Source organism: Ranitomeya imitator, chromosome 6 (assembly GCF_032444005.1).
Source record: "Ranitomeya imitator isolate aRanImi1 chromosome 6, aRanImi1.pri, whole genome shotgun sequence".
NCBI classification, from domain to species: domain Eukaryota; kingdom Metazoa; phylum Chordata; class Amphibia; order Anura; family Dendrobatidae; genus Ranitomeya; species Ranitomeya imitator.
The window spans coordinates 323,894,932-323,914,851 of NC_091287.1; positions in this window are offsets into that span (position 1 = coordinate 323,894,932).

The following is a 19,920-nucleotide window of genomic DNA, read 5'->3' on the forward strand; positions in this document are numbered from 1 at the left end:
ACAAATACTTATTTCATGTAATAAAATGCAATTTAATTATGTAAAAATCATACAATGTGATTTTCTGTTTTTTATTTTTAGATTCTGTCTCGTACAGTTGAATTGTACCTTTGCTTAAAATTACAGACCTCTCCATTCTTTGTAGGTGGGAAAATAAGCAAAATCGGCAGTGTATCAAATATTTATTCTCCCCACTGTAGGTCACCAATAGTTGTGTTTCCCATACTGCATTGCTTAGAATATTTCCTATTGGCTTCTTGCCTTATTGGTCCTGCCTCAACATAGAAGTGAATCAGATTAGCACAGCAATGGACATAAAATAGAGACAGACATTTTGAAAAATAATACGTGGATCTAGGGTTGAGCGAAATGGATCGGACAAATTCAAAAATCGCTGACTTTCGGCAAAGTCGGGCTTCATGAAACCCGATCCTATTGTGGGATCAACCATGAGGTCGGTGATCTGCGCGCAAAAGTCGCGTTTTGTATGACGCTTTCAGCGCCATTTTTCAGCCAATGAAGGAGAACGCAGAGTGTGGGCAGCGTGATGACATACGTCTCACTCTCAACCATCTTGGAGAAGGGCATGACAGTGATTAGCTTGCTTTCTGCGGCGTCTCAGGGGCTATAAAGGGACGTGCACACCAGCTGCCATCTTACTTCTGCCAATCTTAGCATAGGGAGAGGTTGCTGCAGCTTCATCAGAAGAAGGGATATAGTTAAGAAGGGAAGATTAACCCCCAAACTGCTTGTGCTGTAGTGATTTCCCCTGTCCAACACCACCATTTTTTTGCAGAGACAGTGGAGGCTATATTTTTGTGCATCATCTCTGTAGTTTATTAGGCTGCCTTATAAGGCTCCCTGATAGCTGCATTGCTGTTTGCACGCTGCTGTGCAAACCAACTGCTTTTTTAAAAGCAAAGATCCTGTTTCTCCTGTCTGCACAGTTATCTTGTTTATTTGTCCACACTTTTGTGTGCAGCAGTCCTTTTTATTGCTGCCATACTTTTCCTGAGATCATTGTAGGGAGATTGAAATTGTACTACAGTCCTTGTATTTTTTCATACATCTTCCAGCCACTTTCTGCCACTTACATTGTGTTGTTTTATACACTGGGCCTGAGTTTTGGTTCAGTCTCCCCCCAAAAAAGTGAGATTCAAATTCTCACAAAGTGGATATACTTCAGTCCTGTTAGTTTGTCGTATGTCAGCCAGCCACTTTCTGCCACTTACATTGTGCTGTTTTATGCACAGGGCCTGAGTTTTGGTTCAGTCTCCCAAAAAAAAGGGAGATTTAAATTCTCAACAAGTGGATATACTTCAGTCCTGTTAGTTTGTCATATATCAGCCAGCCACTTTCTGCCACTTACATTGTGTTTTATGCACAGGGCCTGAGTTTTGGTTCAGTCTCCCTCCATAAAAGGGAGATTCAAATTCTCACAATGTGGATATACTTCAGTCCTGTTAGTTTTTCGTATGTCAGCCAGCCACTTTCTGCCACTTACATTGTGTTGTTATATACACTGGGCCTGAGTTTTGGTTCAGTCTCCCTCAAAAAAAGGCAGATTCTAATTCTCACAAAGTGGATATACTTCAGTCCTGTTAGTTTGTCGTATATCAGCCAGCCACTTTTTGCCACTTACATTGTGTTCTTTTATGCACAGGGCCTGAGTATTGGTTCAGTCTCCCAAAAAAAAGTGAGATTCAAATTATCACAAAGTGGATATACTTCAGTCCTGTTAGTTTGTCGTATGTCAGCCAGCCACTTTCTGCCACATAGATTGCGTTGTTATATGTACTGGGCCTGGGTTTTGGTTCAGTCTCCCCAAAAAAAGGGAGATTCAAATTCTCACAAAGTGGATATACTGCAGTCCTGTTAGTTTGTCGTATATCAGCCAGCCACTTTCTACCACTTACATTGTGTTGTTTTATACACTGGGCCTGAGTTTTGGTTCAGTCTCCCCCCAAAAAAGTGAGATTCAAATTCTCACAAAGTGGATATGCTTCAGTCCTGTTAGTTTGTTATATGTCAGCCAGCCACTTTCTGCCACTTAGATTGCGTTGTTATATACACTGGGCCTGAGTTTTGGTTCAGTCTCCCCCAAAAAAGGGAGATTTAAATTCTCAACAAGTTTATATACACCTTCTACCTTGTTTTACAGTACCATATAACGGTTGTTATTTTGGTTAGATTTTCCAAAAAATGAGGAAGTCTGGTGGAAGAGCCCGTGGGTGGTGGTTGCCAGCTGGTACTGATATTGGTGTTGGTGGTGGTACATCTGGTGGTAGTGGCAAAAGCACAATAGCACCTAAGGCTGGAGGTGTTGAGCCAGCATCATCGTCTGGCTACACAAGGCCTCGAATGCTACATAATCTGGGAGTAGGAAAACAGCTTTTAAAGCCAGAGCAGCAGGAAAAAGTTTTGGCTTTCCTTGCTGACTCAGCCTCTAGCTCTTTCGCCTCCTACACTACAGGTTACTCCATGGAGCTCTTTTCACATACCGTGCCTGGGTTAGAAAGGGAAATTGTTAACTGCCCATTACAAGATGAATCGGACATGGAGTGCACTGATGCACAGCCACAGCTAGACCTGGGTTAGAAAGGGAAATTGTTAACTGCCCATTACAAGATGAATCGGACATGGAGTGCACTGATGCACAGCCACAGCTAGATTATTGTGCTGTTCCATTGACTCAGATCACTACATTGCCCTCGCAGTGTACTGAGCCAGAATCTGACTCTGCTGAGACTATGGTGCCCCGTCCCGAATGCTATAGCACCTTACACGGTGACACAGAGGAAGATGCACATGACATTGCAGAGGCGGTGATAGATGACCCAGTTGTTGACGCAGATTGGCAGCCATTGGGGAAGAGGGTGCCACTGCCAGTAGCTCAGAAGCAGAGGAGGATGATCCGCAGCAGCCATCTACATCACAACTGCTGTCATCTGGCAGGCCCGTATCAGGCCAAAAACGTTTGTCAAAAACAAAAACAGTTTTAGGACAGCGTGGCCATCCGGTGAAAGTAGCACAGCGTGCAATGCCTGAAAAGGTATTCAATAGTAGGAAGAGTGTAGTGTGGCAATTTTTTAACCAAGATCCGAATGATCAGTCAAAAGTTATCTGTAAGAAATGCTCAACGACCTTTAGCAGAGGAAAGAATCTTCAAAATTTAAATGCAACATGCATGCTTAGACATTTAACCAGCATGCACTTGCAGGCCTGGACTAACTACCAAACGTCCCGTACCGTTGGTGCACCTGCTCAGAATGAAGGTAGTCAGCAATACTACATTGCTTCCCTCACTGTAAACCCACCGATTAGGACACCACCAGCAGCAAATGTGGAGGTATCGTCGCAAGGCCAAAGCTGTCAGGGAATCACAAGGTTATTGGTAGGAAACACTGTATGTAGGCCAACATCAAGAATACCATCACCAACCCTCTCTCAATCCGCCATGTCCACTGTTGTGAATTCTGTTTTCGGGCTCCCTCCTGTGGTCATGAATGGTACTTCAGCTGGTTCTGTCCATGGACTTTCTCTGATGCCTGTGGGTGTTTCTGAGTTTCCTTCCACAGGTGACGAGGCTAATTCGTTAGCGGGCTGCTCTATTTAACTCCACTTGGATCTTTGCCTGATGCCAGCTGTCAATGTTGTAGCATTGGTCTAGTTAGCTCCTGGATCTTCCTGGTTACCTGTTTCCTCCAGCAGAAGCTAAGTTTCGCTTTGCTTTTTTCTTGTTTGCTATTTTTTCTGTCCAGCATGCTTATGTGAATTTTGCCTTGCTTGCTGGAAGCTCTGGGACGCAGAGGGGCGCCTCCGCTCCGTTAGTCGGTGCGGCAGGTATTTTTCCCTGCACTCTCTGTGTGGCTTTTTGAGGGTTTTGTGCTGACTGCAAAGTGACCTTTCCTATCTTCTGTCTGTTTAGTAAGTCGGGCCTCTCTTTGCTAAATCTATTTCATCTCTGTGTTTGTGATTTCATCTTACTCACAGTCAATATATGTGGGGGGCTGCCTTTTCCTTTGGGGAATTTTCTCTGAGGCAAGATAGGCTTATTTTTCCTATCTCTAGGGCTAGCTAGTTCTGAGGCTGTGACGAGGCGCCTAGGTCATGATAGGAGCGCTCCACGGCTATTTCTAGTGTGCATGATAGGATTAGGGATTGCGGTCAGCAGAGGTTCCACTTCCCAGAGCTTGTCCTGTATTAATGTACTATCAGGTCTTTCCTGGTGCTCTAACTACCAGGTCCACTATTTGTTCTAACCACCAGATCATAACAGTCCACCACCACCACCGCTAGTTCCACCATATGCAGCTCTCCAGTCCAGCTCACCCTACAAGAGACTCTTGTTAGGAAAAGAAAGTACTCATCCTCTCATCCGCGTACACAGGGTTTGAATGCCCACATTGCTTTACTAATCTCGTTAGAGATGATGCCCTACCAGTTGGTTGAAAGCGAAACTTTCAAAGACCTGATGGTCTATGCAGTACTACGCTATGACGTACCCAGTCGGCACTTCTTTGCAAGAAAAGCCATCCCAGCCCTCCACCAGCATGTCAAAGACCGCATTGTCCATGCACTGAGGCAATCAGTCAGTGAAAAAACAGCAGATGCATGGACCAGTAGGCAAGGCCAGGGACGAAACGTGTCCATCACGGCGCACTGGGTTAATGTGGTGGATGCAGGGTCCACAGGGAACAGCCATAGTGGGACAGTTCTGCCTAGCCCATGGTCTAGGAAACAGTTGGCTGTAGGCGTTCGCGACCCCTCCTCCTCCTCCTCCTCCAGAAGCAAAAGCTCATCCACAGAGCGCAGTCGCACGACTACTCCATCCGCAGCTGCCAGTGTTGCACACGAGGTGTCCCATTATCGAACAGCTAGTGGTAAGCGTCAGCAGGCTGTGTTGCAAATGAAGTGTTTGGGTGACAACAGACACACCACGGAAGTACTGGCCGAGTACTTGCATCAACAAACTCTGTCATGGCTGGGCATTGTACATCTTGAGGCAGGCAAGGTAGTCAGTGGTAACGGAAGGAATTTTATGGCTGCCATAGCCCTTTCAGAACTTAAACACATACCTTGCCTGGCTCACACCTTGAACCTGGTGGTGCAGTGCTTCCTCAATAATTATCTGGAGTTACCAGCCCTGCTCCTGAAGGTGCGAAGACTTTGCTCGCACATCCGCCGGTCGCTCTAACACTCCAGCCGTATGCTGAACCATCAGCTGAATCTTCCCCAGCACCGCCTAATAATCGATGTTGCAACAAGGTGTAACTCCACACTGCACATGGTTCAGAGGCTGTGCAAACAGAGGCATGCTGTAATTAATTTGTGGGAGGATACACAAACACGGGCAGGCAGTTGGATGGCAGACATGGAGTTGTCTGGTGTGCAGTGGTCGAAGCTCCAAGACATCTGTCAAGTCCTTCAGTGTTTTGAGGAATGCACACGGCTGGTAAGTGCAGACAACGCCATCATAAGCATGAGCATCCCACTAATACGTCTGCTGATGCAAAGTTTGACGCACATTAAGGAGCAGGCGTCTGCAGCCGAGAAGGAGGGAAGCCTTGATGACAGTCAGCCACTGTCTGCTCAGGGAGCTCTCCTGGACGAGGTGGCGGACGAAGAGGAGGAGGAGGAGGAGGATGAGGATGAATATTTATGGGAGGAGGATGCTTCTCAGGGGGCAATACAAACTGGTGGCATTGCAAGGTCAGGTACAGGTTTTTTGCGGGACACAAGTGATGTTGATTTGCAAGAAAGTGCTCCTCAACCCAGCACAAGCAGTGAATTGACACTTGGAACGTTGGCCCACATGGCTGATTATGCCTTGTGTATCCTAAAAAGGGACCCCCGCATTATCAAAATGATGACCGATGACGATTACTGGTTGGCCTGCCTCCTGGATCCACGATATAAAGGAAAATTACAAAATATTATGCCACATGAGAACCTTGAGCAAATATTGGCTACCAAATAAGCAACTCTTGTAGACCGTTTGGTTCAGGCATTCCCTGCACACAGCGGCGGTGATGGTTCTCACACGTGCCGTAGGGGGCACCATGGCAGAGGTATTAGAGGTGCACAAATCGGAAGTGGCGTTGGATAGAGGGGTTTTATGACCAGTTTGTGGAGTGATTTCGCAATGACCGCTGACACAACAGGTACTGCTGCATCGATTCGAAGTGACAGGAGACAGCATATGTCCAGTATGGTTACGAACTACTTTTCCTCCCTTATCGATTTTCTCCCTCACAGGTCATTCCCCTTTGATTACTGGGCATCTAAAACAGACACCTGGCCTGAATTGGCAGAATATGCATTACAGGAGCTCGCTTGCCCTGCTGCTAGTGTGTTATCAGAAAGAGTTTTCAGTGCTGCTGGTTCAATACTGACTGAAAAAAGGACACGTCTGGCTACCCAGAATGTTGATGATCTAACCTTCATTAAAATGAACCAATCATGGATTTCAAATTATTTTGCCCCACCTTCCCCTGCTGACACATAGCTTGCCTGAAAAATGTCTTACTTTTGGCCTCCTCTTACTGACTTCTCCAATTCCTCCTTTTGAAGCTGCTGAATGTCCACCATAGGCCATTTTTTTACCTCCCTAAATGGGCTGATCCCCCCACAGGGCCGTGGTCACCACCTGGTGCAAGCACCCGTGCGAGTGTCGTTTGCCTGGACAGGTGGGTGTGCCCACTCTTGGGCGACGGCACTGGCACAGGGTCCCTCATAGTACAATGAAGTGTCTCTGACGGTGGTGGTGCACAACCAACGTTAGACACACCGTCGTAATATGAGGGGCCCTGTGCCATTACTGCTGCCCACGAGAGAGTGTTCCCCCCAGCTCGAACAGTGCTCTACCACTTGCAATACTTACCTCTCCCTGCTCCACCACTGTGTAGTCTGTGCTGTTAAATCCTTCAATGACACTGCCAATACAAATTTGTTGAAATGATAGATGATAGTTAAAATATACAGGGGCCCTGGCCTCCATTTAGACCAGTTAATACTTTGCACCTACTCCCACTGTCTGCTACTCAGCAGAGGAGCCCAACCTTGTACCTAGTAATGCCACCTGTTTAGTCCTGTTACCAATTTTGAACTGCATTTAGCCTACTTTATTATTTGGGCCTACTAACTGTGTCTGCCACTCATTACAGTTTTCCTCCAGTGAACAATAAAAGCCGCCTGTTTAGCCCTGTTACCAATTTTGAACTGCATTTAGCCTACTTTATTATTTGGGCCTACTAACTGTGTCTGCCACTCATTACAGTTGTCCTCCACTGAACAAAGCACTGCCGCCTGTTTAGCCCTGTTACCAATTTTGAACTGCATTTAGCCTACTTTATTATTTGGGCCTACTAACTGTGTCTGCCACTCATTACAGTTGTCCTCCACTGAACAAAGCAATGCTGCCTGTTTAGTCCTGTTACCAATTTTGAACTGCATTTAGCCTACTTTTTTATTTGGGCCTACTAACTGTGTCTGCCACTCATTACAGTTGTCCTCCACTGAACAAAGCAATGCCGCCTGTTTAGTCCTGTTACCAATTTTGAACTGCATTTAGCCTACTTTATTATTTGGGCCTACTAACTGTGTCTGCCACTCATTACTGTTGTCCTCCACTGAACAAAGCAATGCCGCCTGTTTAGTCCTGTTACCAATTTTGAACTGCATTTAGAATACTTTATTATTTGGGCCTACTAACTGTGTCTGCCACTCATTACAGTTGTCCTCCACTGAACAAAGCAATGCCACCCATTTAGTCCTGTTACCAATTTTGAACTGCATTTAGCCTACTTTATTATTTGGGCCTACTAACTGTGTCTGCCACTCATTACAGTTGTCCTCCACTGAACAAAACAATGCTGCCTGTTTAGTCCTGTTGCCAATTTTGAACTGCATTTAGCCTACTTTATTATTTGGGCCTATATCTGTGTTTCCTCCTCATCCTGCCCATTGCCCAGCCACTGCTTAATGAGTCTGCTGGTACATTGACCCAGACCAATACATTCCCCTTGCACTCTACACAGCCAGAATCTGACCCTGCTGAAATTCAGGTTCCCCTTCCCGCATACTATATCACCTTACATGGGGACAAAGAGGAAGGTACAGATGAAAGTGCAGGTTCCTTCATCAGGGGGGGCATACTCGTTGGCGACGTCACTGGCACAGGGCCCCTCATAGTACGCAAAAGTGTCTCTGCCAGTGGGAGGCGCCACCCACCGTCAAACACACTGCCGTACTATGAGGGGCCCTGTGCCAGTGCCAACAAGTGGGCCCCCCTGCTTGCTCAGGATCACAGCACTTGCAAAGTTGAAATACTTACCTCTCCCTGCTCCACCGCCGTGATGTATTCCGCGTTTCCTGGGCCCACAAAAATCTTGAGCCAGCCCTACCCCCCCACAACTTTAGCCAAATGACCTCCAGTTTTCAATGCCTAACTATTATTAAAAAGTAAATTAAGGTTGACAAGCTTAAGTAATAAGAATTGATGTTTTTGGCATTAAAATGGGCACTGTAGGTGTTTTCTTGTCCTCCACTCACTGCCGACTTTGATTCCCCATTGACTTGCATTGGGCTACGTGTTCCAGTCGGCCCCCGGCTTTTCGCAATAATCAGCTGATTTCACCCGACTTTTGACAAAGCGTTCTGGGTCAATGTACCAGCAGACTCATCTATCACTGGCTGGGCAATGGGCAGGATGAGGAGGAAACACAGATATAGGCGCAAATAATAAAGTGGCCTAAATGCAGTTCAAAATTCGTAACAGGACTAACCAGGGGGCATTGCTTTGTTCAGTGGAGTACAACTGTAATGAGAGGCTGACACAGTGAGTAGGCCCAAATCAGTAAGTAGGCGGCACTGGTTTGTTCAGTGGAGGAGAACAGCAAGGAGCGACAGACACCATTAGTAGGGCAAACAAAATAAGTAGGCCAAATGCAGTGTTATATTAAAAACAATTTAACGAGAGCCTGAAGATAGAAGCTAGGGAAAGGCAACCTGGAGAACACCTTGGAGCGGAAGACACCGTTTGTAGAACCCAGACCCAACTTGTAGGCCTAATGCAGTGTTGTTTCAACAACTACTTAACGAGAGCTTGAAGATAGAAGCTAGGGAGAGGCAACCTGGAGAACACCTTCGAGCGGCAGACACCATCTCTAGAACCCAGACCCAAAATGTAGGCCTAATGCAGTGTCGTATCAACAACTACTTAACAAGAGCTTGAAGATAGAAGCTAGGGAGAGGCAACCTTGAGATCACCTTGGAGCGGCAGACACCGTCTCTAGAACCCAGACCCAACTTGTAGGCCTAATGCAGTGTTGTATCAACAACTACTTAACAAGAGCTTGAAGATAGAAGCTAGGGAGAGGCAACTTTGAGAACACCTTGGAGCGGCAGACACCGTCTCTAGAACCCAGACCCAACATGTAGGCCTAATGCAGTGTTGTTTCAACAACTACTTAACGAGAGCTTCAAGATAGAAGCTAAGGAGAGGCAACTTTGAGAACACCTTGGAGCGGCAGACACCGTCTCTAGAACCAAGACCCAACATGTAGGCCTAATGCAGTGTTGTTTCAACAACTACTTAACGAGAGCTTGAAGATAGAAGCTAGGGAGAGGCAACCTGGAGAACACCTTGGAGCGGCAGACACCGTCTCTAGAACCCAGACCCAACTTGTAGGCCTAATGCAGTGTTGTATCAACAACTACTTAACGAGAGCTTCAAGATAGAAGCTAGTGAGAGGCAACATGGAGAACACCTTGGAGCGGAAGACACAGTTTGTAGACCCCAACGAAACTTGTGGCCCCAATGCAGTTTTAAAATTCGGACAGGCTGAAAACCAGACAATTGCAGGTTTTTTTTTTTCAGAGGTGGACAGCTGCATTGAGTGGCGCAGACAGACACTGATAGTAGGCCTTACACTACAAAGTTGTCTTGCTGCAAGTTTAAAAAAGGTTACATGGGTACACGGGCAGCACTGGTGTGGTCAGCGGAGGACAATTTTAAGGAGGGACCGCAGACAGACTTAGTAGGCCTAAAATAAAAAAATAGTCTCAATGCAGCTTCAATTATGTGGTAGGGGTACACAGGCAGCATTGGTGTGGTCAGCGGAGGACAATTTGAAGAAGGGACCGCAGACAGACTTAGTAGGCCTAAAATAAATAAATTAGGCTCAATGCATCTTCGATTATGTGGTGGGGGTACAGAGGCAGCATTGGTGTGGTCAGCGGAGGACAATTTGAAGGAGGAACTGCAGACAGACTTAGTAGGCCTCAAACAACAAAATAGGCTCAATGCAGCTTTGATTATGTGGAAGGGGGACACAGGCAGCATTGGTGTGATCAGCTGAGGACAATTGGAAGGAGGGACCGCAGACAGACTTAGTAGCCCTAAATTAAAAACAATTTGGCTCAATGCAGTTAGAATTATGTGGTAAGGGTACACAGGCAGCATTGGTTTGGTCAGCGAAAGGACAATTTGAAGGAGGGACCGCAGACAGACTTAGTAGGCCTAAAACAACAAAATAGGCTCAATGCAGCTTCAATTATGTGGTAGGGGTACACAGGCAGCATTGGTGTGGTCAGCGGAGGACAATTTTAAGGAGGGACCGCAGACAGACTTAGTAGGCCTAAGATAAAAAATAGGCTCAATGCAGCTTTGATTATGTGGTAGGGGTACACAGGCAGCATTGGTGTGGTCAGCAGAGGACAATTTGAAGGAGGGACCGCAGACAGACTTAGTAGGCCTAAAATAAATAAATTAGGCTCAATGCAGCTTCGATTATGTGGTAGGGGTACACAGGCAGCATTGGTGTGGTCAGCAGAGGACAATTGGAAGGAGTGTTTGACACAGTTAGTACTCCCAAAAAATAAAGAGATGTTAATGTCTTGCAAAACAACAAAACAAAACAATAAAAGGGTGGCATACTTAGGTACAGGGGTGGGCTCCTCTGCTGACTTTCAGACATAGTAATTTGGCGCAAAGTATTGATTGGTGTAAATATTGGACACGGCCCCTGACTATTTTAACTAGCATCATACATGTCAAGAAATTGGTATTGTCAGTGCCAGGCATTGAAGGATTTCAGCGCATAGACTAAACATTGGTGGAGCTGTGAGAGATAATTTTGCAAGTGGTAGAGCACTGTTTGAGCTGGGGGGGGCACTCTCTTGTGGCCGGCGGTACAGGCCCAGGGCCCCTCATGTTACAACGGTGTGTCTGACATTGGGTGCGCGCCACCACCGCCAGAGACACTTCATTGTACTATAAGGGACCCAGTGGCAGTGTCGTCGACCAAAAGTGGGCACACCCACCTCTTCAGACAAACGGCACTCTCACGGGTGCTTGCAACAAGTAGCGAGACCACAGCCCCGTGGGGGGAGTTAGCCCATTTAGGGAGGTGTAAACATGTCGTATGCTGGACAAATAGCAGCTGCAAATTAAGAGATTGGAACAGTCAGTAAGACCAGTCCACAAGCAAGACCTTTTTATAGGAAAGTTAGGTGTCAGCTGGGAAAGGTGGGGCAAAATAATTAGAAATCCATGAGTGGTTCATTTTAATGAAGGTTAGATCATCAACATTTTGGGTAGCCAGACGAGTTCTTTTTTCGGTCAATATTGAACCAGCAGCACTGAATACTCTTTCTGATAGCACACTAGCTGCTGGGCAAGCAAGCTCCTGCAATGCATATTTTGCCAATTCAGGCCAGGTGTCTATTTTGGATGCCCAGTAATCTAATGGGAATGACGGTTGAGGGAGAACATCGATAAGGGATGAAAAATAGTTAGTAACCATACTGGACAAATGTTGTCTCCTGTCACTTTGAATTGATGCTGCAGTACCTGTCCTGTCTGCGGTCATTGCGAAATCATTCCACAACCTGGTCAGAAACCCCTCTGTCCAACGCCACTTCTGATTTGTGCACCTCTAACACCTCTGCCCTGTTTCCCCCTGCAGCTCGTGTGAGAACCATCACCGGCGCTGTGTGCTGGGAATGCCTGAATCAAATGGTCTACAAGACTTGCTTGTTTGGTTGCCAATATTTTTTCGAGGTTCTCATGTGGCATGATATTTTGCAATTTGCCTTTATAGCGAGGATCAAGGAGGCAGGCCAACCAGTAATCGTCATCATTTTTATAATGCATGGGTCCCTTTTGAGGATACGCAAGGCATAATGCGCCATGTGGGCCAATGTTCCAGTTGTCAAATCTGCACTTGTGCTGGGTTGAGGGGCAGTTTCTGGCAAATCAACGTCACTTGTCTCCCTCAAAAACCCTGAACCCGACCTTGCAATGCCACGAGTTTCTATTGCCCCCAGAGAAGCTTCCTCATCCCAAAAATACTCATCCCCATCATGCTCCTCGTTCTCCTCCTCTTCGCCCGCCACCTCATCCTGTAGACTGCCCTGACCAGACAATGGCTGACTGTCATCAAGGTTTCCCTGCAGACGCCTGCTCCTTTACTTTGCATCAGCAGATGCATTAGGGGGATGCTCATGCTTATTATGGCGTTGTCTGCACTAACCAGTCATGTGCATTCCTCAAAACACTGAAGGACTTGACACAGGTCTTGTAGCTTCGACCACTGCACACCTGACAACTCCATGTCTGGCATCCAACTGCCTGCCCGTGTATGTGTATCCTCCCACAAATACATAACAGCACGCCTCTGTTCGCACAGTCTCTGAAGCATGTGCAGTGTGGAGTTCCACCTTGTTGCAACATCGATGATTAGGCGATGCTGGGGAAGGTTCAAAGACCGCTGATGGTTCTGCATACGGCTGGAGTGTACGGGCGAATGGCGGATATGCGAGCAAAATCTGCGCACTTTGAGGAGCAGGTCGGGTAACCCCAGATAACTTTTCAGGAAGCACTGCACCACCAGGTTTAAGGTGTGAGCCAGGCAAGGAATGTGTTTCAGTTGTGAAAGGGCTATGGCAGCCATAAAATTCCTTCCGTTATCACTCACTACCTTGCCTGCCTCAAGATGTACAGTGCCCAGCCATGACTGAGTTTCTTTCTGCAAGAACTCGGACAGAACTTCTGCGGTGTGTCTGTTGTCGCCCAAACACTTCATTGCCAATACAGCCTGCTGACGCTTGCCACTAGCTGTGCCATAATGGGACACCTCGTGTGCAACAGTGGCAGCTGCGGATGGAGTGCTCATGCAACTGTGGTCTGTGGACGAGCTCTCGCTTCTGCAGGAGGACGAGGAGGAGGAGGAGGGCGAACGCCTACAGCCAACTGTTTCCTAGACCGTGGGCTAGGCAGAACTGTCCCAATATTGCTGTCCCCTGTGGACCCTGCATCCACCACATTCACCCAGTGTGCCGTGATGGAGATGTAACGGCCCTGGCCATGCCTACTGGTCCATGCATCTGTTGTCAGGTGCACCTTTGTACTCACAGATTGCCTGAGTGCATGGACGATGCGGTCTTTTACATGATGGTGGAGGGCTGGGATGGCTTTTCTCGAAAAGAAATGTCGACTGGGTAGCTCGTAGCGTGGTACAACGTAGTCCATCAGGGCTTTGAAAGCTTCCCTTTCAACTAACCGGTAGGGCATCATCTCTAACGAGATTAGTCTAGCAATGTGGGTGTTCAAACCCTGTGTACGCGGATGCGAGGATGAGTACTTCCTTTTCCTAATGAGAGTCTCATGTAGGGTGAGCTGGACTGGAGAGTTGCAGATGGTGGAACTAGCGGGGGTGCTGGTGGACATGGCAGACTGAGAGAGGGTTGGAGATGGTATTCTTGCTGGTGCCCTACATACAGTGTTTCCTACCACGAACCTGGTGATTCCCTGACTGCTTTGGCCTTGCGACGAAACCTCTACATTTACTGCAGGTGATGCGGTAATGGGTGCGCTTACAGTGAGGGAAGGGATGTAGCGTTGCTGACTAGCTTCATTGTGAGAGGGTGCTACAACGTTAAGGGACGTTTGGTAGTTAGTCCAGGCTTTCAAGTGCATGGTGGTTAAATGTCTACGCATGCAACTTGTATTTAGATTTTTAACATTGAACATTTTTTACAGATGACTTTGCGCTGATCATTTGGATCTTGTTTAAAAAAAATGCCAGACTGCACTCTTACTACTCTCAGATACCTTTTCAGGCATTGCACACTGAGTTTCTTTAACCGGATGGCCACGCTGTCCTACAACTGGTTTTGGTTTTGCCACACGTTTTTGGCCAGATACGGGCCTGCCAGATGGAACCTGTTGCGATGTTGATGCCTGTTGCGGCTCCTCCTCCTCCACTTCAGAGCTACTGCTGCCTGCACTCTGTTCCCCCAATGGCTGCCAATCGGGGTCAACAACTGGGTCATCTATGACCTCCTCTTCTATGTCGTGTGCAACTTCCTCTGTGTCACCGTGTAAGCTGGTGCTACAGCGTTCGTGACGGGGCTCCATAGTCTCATCAGGGTCAGATTCTGGATCAGTACATTGCGAGGGCAATGTTCTGATCTGAGTCAAAGGAACAGTATAGTAATCTGGCTGTGGCTGTGCATCTGTGCACTCCATGTCCGATTTATCTTGTAATGGGCATGGCCTGTTAACAATTTCCCTTTATAACCCAGGAACGGTATGTGTAAAGAGCTCCATGGAGTAACCCGTTGTGTCTCCTGACGCATCTTTCTCTGTTGTTCTTGGTGAAGAAGACAAGGAAGCGACTTGTCCCTGACCGTGAACATCCACTGACGACGCACTGCTTTTACATTTAGAAGTTTCCGAAGAGGAGGCGAAAGAGCTAGAGGCAGAGTCAGCAAGGAAAGCCAAAACTTGTTCCTGCTGCTCCGGCTTTAAAAGCGGTTTTCCTACTCCCTGAAAAGGAAGCGTTCGAGGCCTTGGGTAGCCAGACGATGACGCTGGCTCAACAACTCGAGACTTAGGTGCTATATTGCTTTTCCCACGACCACCTGATGCTCCACCAACACTATCATCATTACCAGCTGGCAATGACCGCCCACAGCCACGACCTCTTCCACCAGACTTCCTCATTGTTTGAAAAACGTAACCAAACTAACAAACGGTATTTGTTACTGTAAAACCAGATACAAGGTGTACTCAAACTTGTGGTGAATTTATATCTCCTTTTATAGGTGGGTGAGACTGCAGGGAAAATCAGGCCCACTGTATGACAATACACAGCTTAAGTGGCAGACAGATATGCCACTAACAGGACTGACGCAGATGCACACACTACCAATAAAAATCTCCCCCTTTTTATTTTTTCTGGGAAAAAATTGAAGAAAACAGGCCCACTGTAATACAGTATATTTTCTGTGGCAGAAAATGAAAGACAGATGCCACAGACAGGACTGGCAGTGATGCAGATTTGCCAATCTTAATATCCCACTTGTTTTACTTTTTCTGGGAGAATTGTGAAGAAATCAGGCCCACTGTTATACAGTAGGTTTTCTGTGGCAGAAAATGAAAGACAGATGCCACAGACAGGACTGCCAGTGATGCAGATTTGCCAATCTTAATCTCCCACTTGTTTTATTTTTTTCTGGGAGAATTGTAAAGAAATCAGGCCCACTGTTATACAGTAGGTTTTCTGTGGCAGAAAATGAAAGACAGATGCCAAAGACTGGACTGGCAGTTAGGCAGATTTGCCAATCTTAATCTCCCACTTGTTTTATTTTTTCTGGGAGAATTGTGAAGAAATCAGGCCCACTGTTATACAGTAGGTTTTCTGTGGCAGAAAATGAAAGACAGATGCCACAGACAGGACTGGCGGTTAGGCAGATTTGCCAATCTTAATCTCCCACTTGTTTTATTTTTTGTGGGAGAATTGTGAAGAAATCAGGCCCACTCTTATACAGTAGGTTTTCTGTGGCAGAAAAAGAAAGACAGATGCCACAGACAGGACTGGCAGTGATGCAGATTTGCCAATCTTAATCTCCCACTTGTTTTATTTTTTCTGGGAGAATTGTGAAGAAATCAGGCCCACTGTTATACAGTAGGTTTTCTGTGGCAGAAAATGAAAGACAGATGCCACAGACAGGACTGCCAGTGATGCAGATTTGTCAATCTTAATCTCGCACTTGTTTTATTTTTTATGGGAGAATTGTGAAGAAATCAGGCCCACTCTTATACAGTAGGTTTTCTGTCGCAGAAAATGAAAGACAGATGCCACAGACAGGAATGGCGGTTAGGCAGATTTGCCAATCTTAATCTCCCACTTGTTTTATTTTTTCTGGGAGAATTGTGAAGAAATCAGGCCCACTGTTATACAGTAGGTTTTCTGTGGCAGAAAATGAAAGACAGATGCCACAGACAGGACTGGCAGTGATGCAGATTTGCCAATCTTCATCTCACACTTGTTTTATTTTTTTCTGGGAGAATTGTGAAGAAATTAGGCCCACTATTATGCAGTAGGTTTTCTGTGGCAGAAAATGAAAGACAGATGCCACAGACAGGACTGGCAGTGATGCAGATTTGCCAATCTTAATCTCCCACTTGTTTTATTTTTTCTGGGAGAATTGTGAAAAAATCAGGCCCACTCTTATACAGTAGGTTTTCTGTGGCAGAAAATGAAAGACAGATGCCACAGACAGGACTGGCAGTGATGCAGATTTGCCAATCTTAATCTCCCACTTGTTTTATTTTTTTCTGGGAGAATTGTGAAGAAATCAGGCCCACTCTTATACAGTAGGTTTTCTGTGGCAGAAAATGAAAGACAGATGCCACAGACAGGACTGGCAGTGATGCAGATTTGCCAATCTTCATCTCCCACTTGTTTTATTTTTTCTGGGAGAATTGTGAAGAAATCAGGCCCATTGTAATACTGAAGGTTTTCTGTGGCAGAAAATGAAAGACAGATGCCACAGACAGGACTGGCAGTGATGCAGATTTGCCAATCTTAATATCCCACTTGTTTTATTTTTTCTGGGAGAATTGTGAAGAAATCAGGCCCACTGTAATACAGTATATTTTCTGTGGCAGAAAATGAAAGACAGATGCCACAGACAGGACTGGCACTGATGCAGATTTGCCAATTTTAATCCGCCCCTTTTTTTTTCAGGGAGACTAGTGAATAAATCTGGGCCACTGTATTAGAGTATATTTTCTGTGGCAGAAAGTGGCTTGAAGAGATATAACAAAAAAAAAAAAGTGACTGTACTACAATTACTCTCTCCCTACAGTAATCTCAGAAAAGTATGGCAGGCAGCAATAAAAAGGACTGCTGCACACAAAAGTCTAAAGTGTGGACAAACAAACAAGATAGCTGTGCAGAAAGCAAGGAGCAACAGGATTTGTGCTTTGAAAAAAGCAGTTGGTTTGCACAGCGGCGTACAAACAGCAATGCAGCTATCAGGGAGCCTTTTAGGGCAGCCCAATAAGCTACAGAGCTGATGAAGAAAAATCTAGCCTCCACTGTCCCTGCAAACAAAAGGTGGTGTTGGACAGTGGAAATTGCTACAGCACAAGCGGTTTGGGGGTTAATGTACCCTGCCTAACGCTATCTCTGCTTCTGACGAAGCGGCAGCAACCTCTCCCTATACTCAGATCGGCAGCAGTAAGATGGCAGTCGGCGTGCATGCCCATTTATAGCCCCTGTGACGCCGCAGAAAGCAAGCCAATCACTGCCATGCCCTTCTCTAAGATTGTGGGGACCAAGAACTATGTCATCACTCTTCCCACTCTCTGCATCCACCTTCATTGGCTGAGAAATGGCGCTGAAAGCATCATAGAAACGCGATGTTGGCGCGAAGGTCGCCGACCGCGTGGCCGACCCCACACAGGGATCAGATCGGGTTTCATGAAACCCGACTTTGCCAAAAGTCAGTGACTTATGAAAATGACCGATCCATTTCGCTCAACCCTACTCATGACTGAATCAGTTCTTCTTGCTTCATGAAGATGTCTTGTCATTGTTTGTTAAGGAGTAGTGTTGAGCGATACCTTCCGATATCGGAAAGTATCGGTATCGGATTGGATCGGCCGATATTCGAAAAATATCGGATATCGCCTATACCGATACCCGATACCAATGCAAGTCAATGGGACCAAAATATCAGAATTAAAATAAACCCTTTCTTTCCTTGTAGGTTCATTCTACATGAAGGAAAACAACTAAGAATAATGTAGGATGTATTGGGGGAGGTGGCGGAGACAGTTTAGCCCAATCAAATAGAATAGCTGGAATTTTTTTTTTTTTTTAAGACATTCGGAGTTACAAAGATATTGACTATGTTAAGATATTTTTTATTTTGGCAGATATTGATGTTTCACTACTTCCACGCCCTTCACTTTTTTTTTTTACTTTTCCCACACTTTCTTCTTCATTATCATCAGCATCTTTGACATCAACTTCTTCACCTTATTCATCTTCTACCTATTTTTTTTTGTGACATTCTTCATATTCTTTTTATTCAACTATTATTATGATTCATATTCTACTTCTTCATCATATTCTTATTTGTGACAGGCATTCAGGTAGTTGATATCTATAAAAGTTTGAAGATTACACCTTCCGTTCTGCCTGTCACAAAAGAGTTACATTTGTCCGCGTTCAGTGTGGCCTGCAGCATCAGGCTTTATCCAGGGGTACCACGAGGAGGAACGGACTCACCCCCATACACTGCTTAGTCTTCTTCTGCTTATAATTTAGATAATATCTTTTGCTCTGATATTAAGTGTTATGCTTAATGTTCTTCTGCTCTTTGTTTTGCAGCCTCTTGTTCTTCTGCTTCTCGGTCCTCCATGTCGTCGTCTCCAGGGTCATCATCTCCGGAGTCGTCGTCGTCATCGGGGTGGTCTTCAGGGTCGTCATCTCCAGGGTCGTCGTCATCTCAGTGGTTGTCGTCTCTGGTGTCGTCGTCATCTTAGGGGTGGTCTTCCGGGTCATTGTCTTTAGGGTCTTGAACTTGGAAATGTAGCAGAAGGTACAAGAAGGCTGAGAAAATGCCGAGAACCAGCTGATGGAACTGGAACTCGGATGGCTACCCGAAGGTCCAAGAGCCAATGGAATTACCGAGGACCGGCTGATGTTACTGGAACCCGGTTACTAAGCAGGAGGTACCCGTGCCAGACAGCACTACCAAGGACCACCTGACATTGGTGGAACTCGGATACCCAGAAGGAGGCACCTAAGCCAAAGGCTCTGCCCAGAACCAGCTGACTGTACTGGAACCAGGATGGGGAGCAGAAGGTACAAGAGCAAAAGACACTGCCGAGAACCAGCTGATGGTACTGGAACCCGGATGGGTAGCCGAAGGTCCAAGAGCCAATGGAACAACCGAGGACTAGCTGACGTTACTGGAAACCGGTTACTAAGCAGGAGGTACCCGTGCTAAAAAGCACTACCAAGGACCGCCTGACGTTGGCGGAACTCGGATACCCAGAAGGAGGCACCTAAGCCAAAGGCTCTGCCCGGAACCAGCTGACGGTGCTGGAACCAGGATGTGGACCAGAAGGTCCACAGGAGAGGAGAGAACAGCAAAGCCGCGAGGCTGCCGCAGTTACCGAACACCAACAGTCCTACAGGGGGAGCTTGGCCTACTGGCACTACAGAACCAGCCTTGATTGCCAATTCCCGCAGCCCACATAGGAAGCTCCTAAACTGGAGGCACCATGGAGTTGGCTATCCCGACCGCGACACGACGGGACAATGTATTGGAGTCTAAGTGACCTTGACACTACCCGGAACCAGCTGACGGTGCTGGAACCAGGCTGGGCAGGAGGGAGTACCCATGACAAAGACACTGCCAAGAACCAGCTTATGGTACTAGAACCCGGATGCATTGGCCAAGTATGCAAGAGCCAATGGCACGACCGAGGACCAGCTGACGGTGCTGGAACCCGGTTACTAAACAGGAGGTACCTGTGCTAAAAAGCACTACCAAGGACCACCTGACGTTGGCGGAACTCCGATATCCAGAAGGAGGCACCTAAGCCAAAGG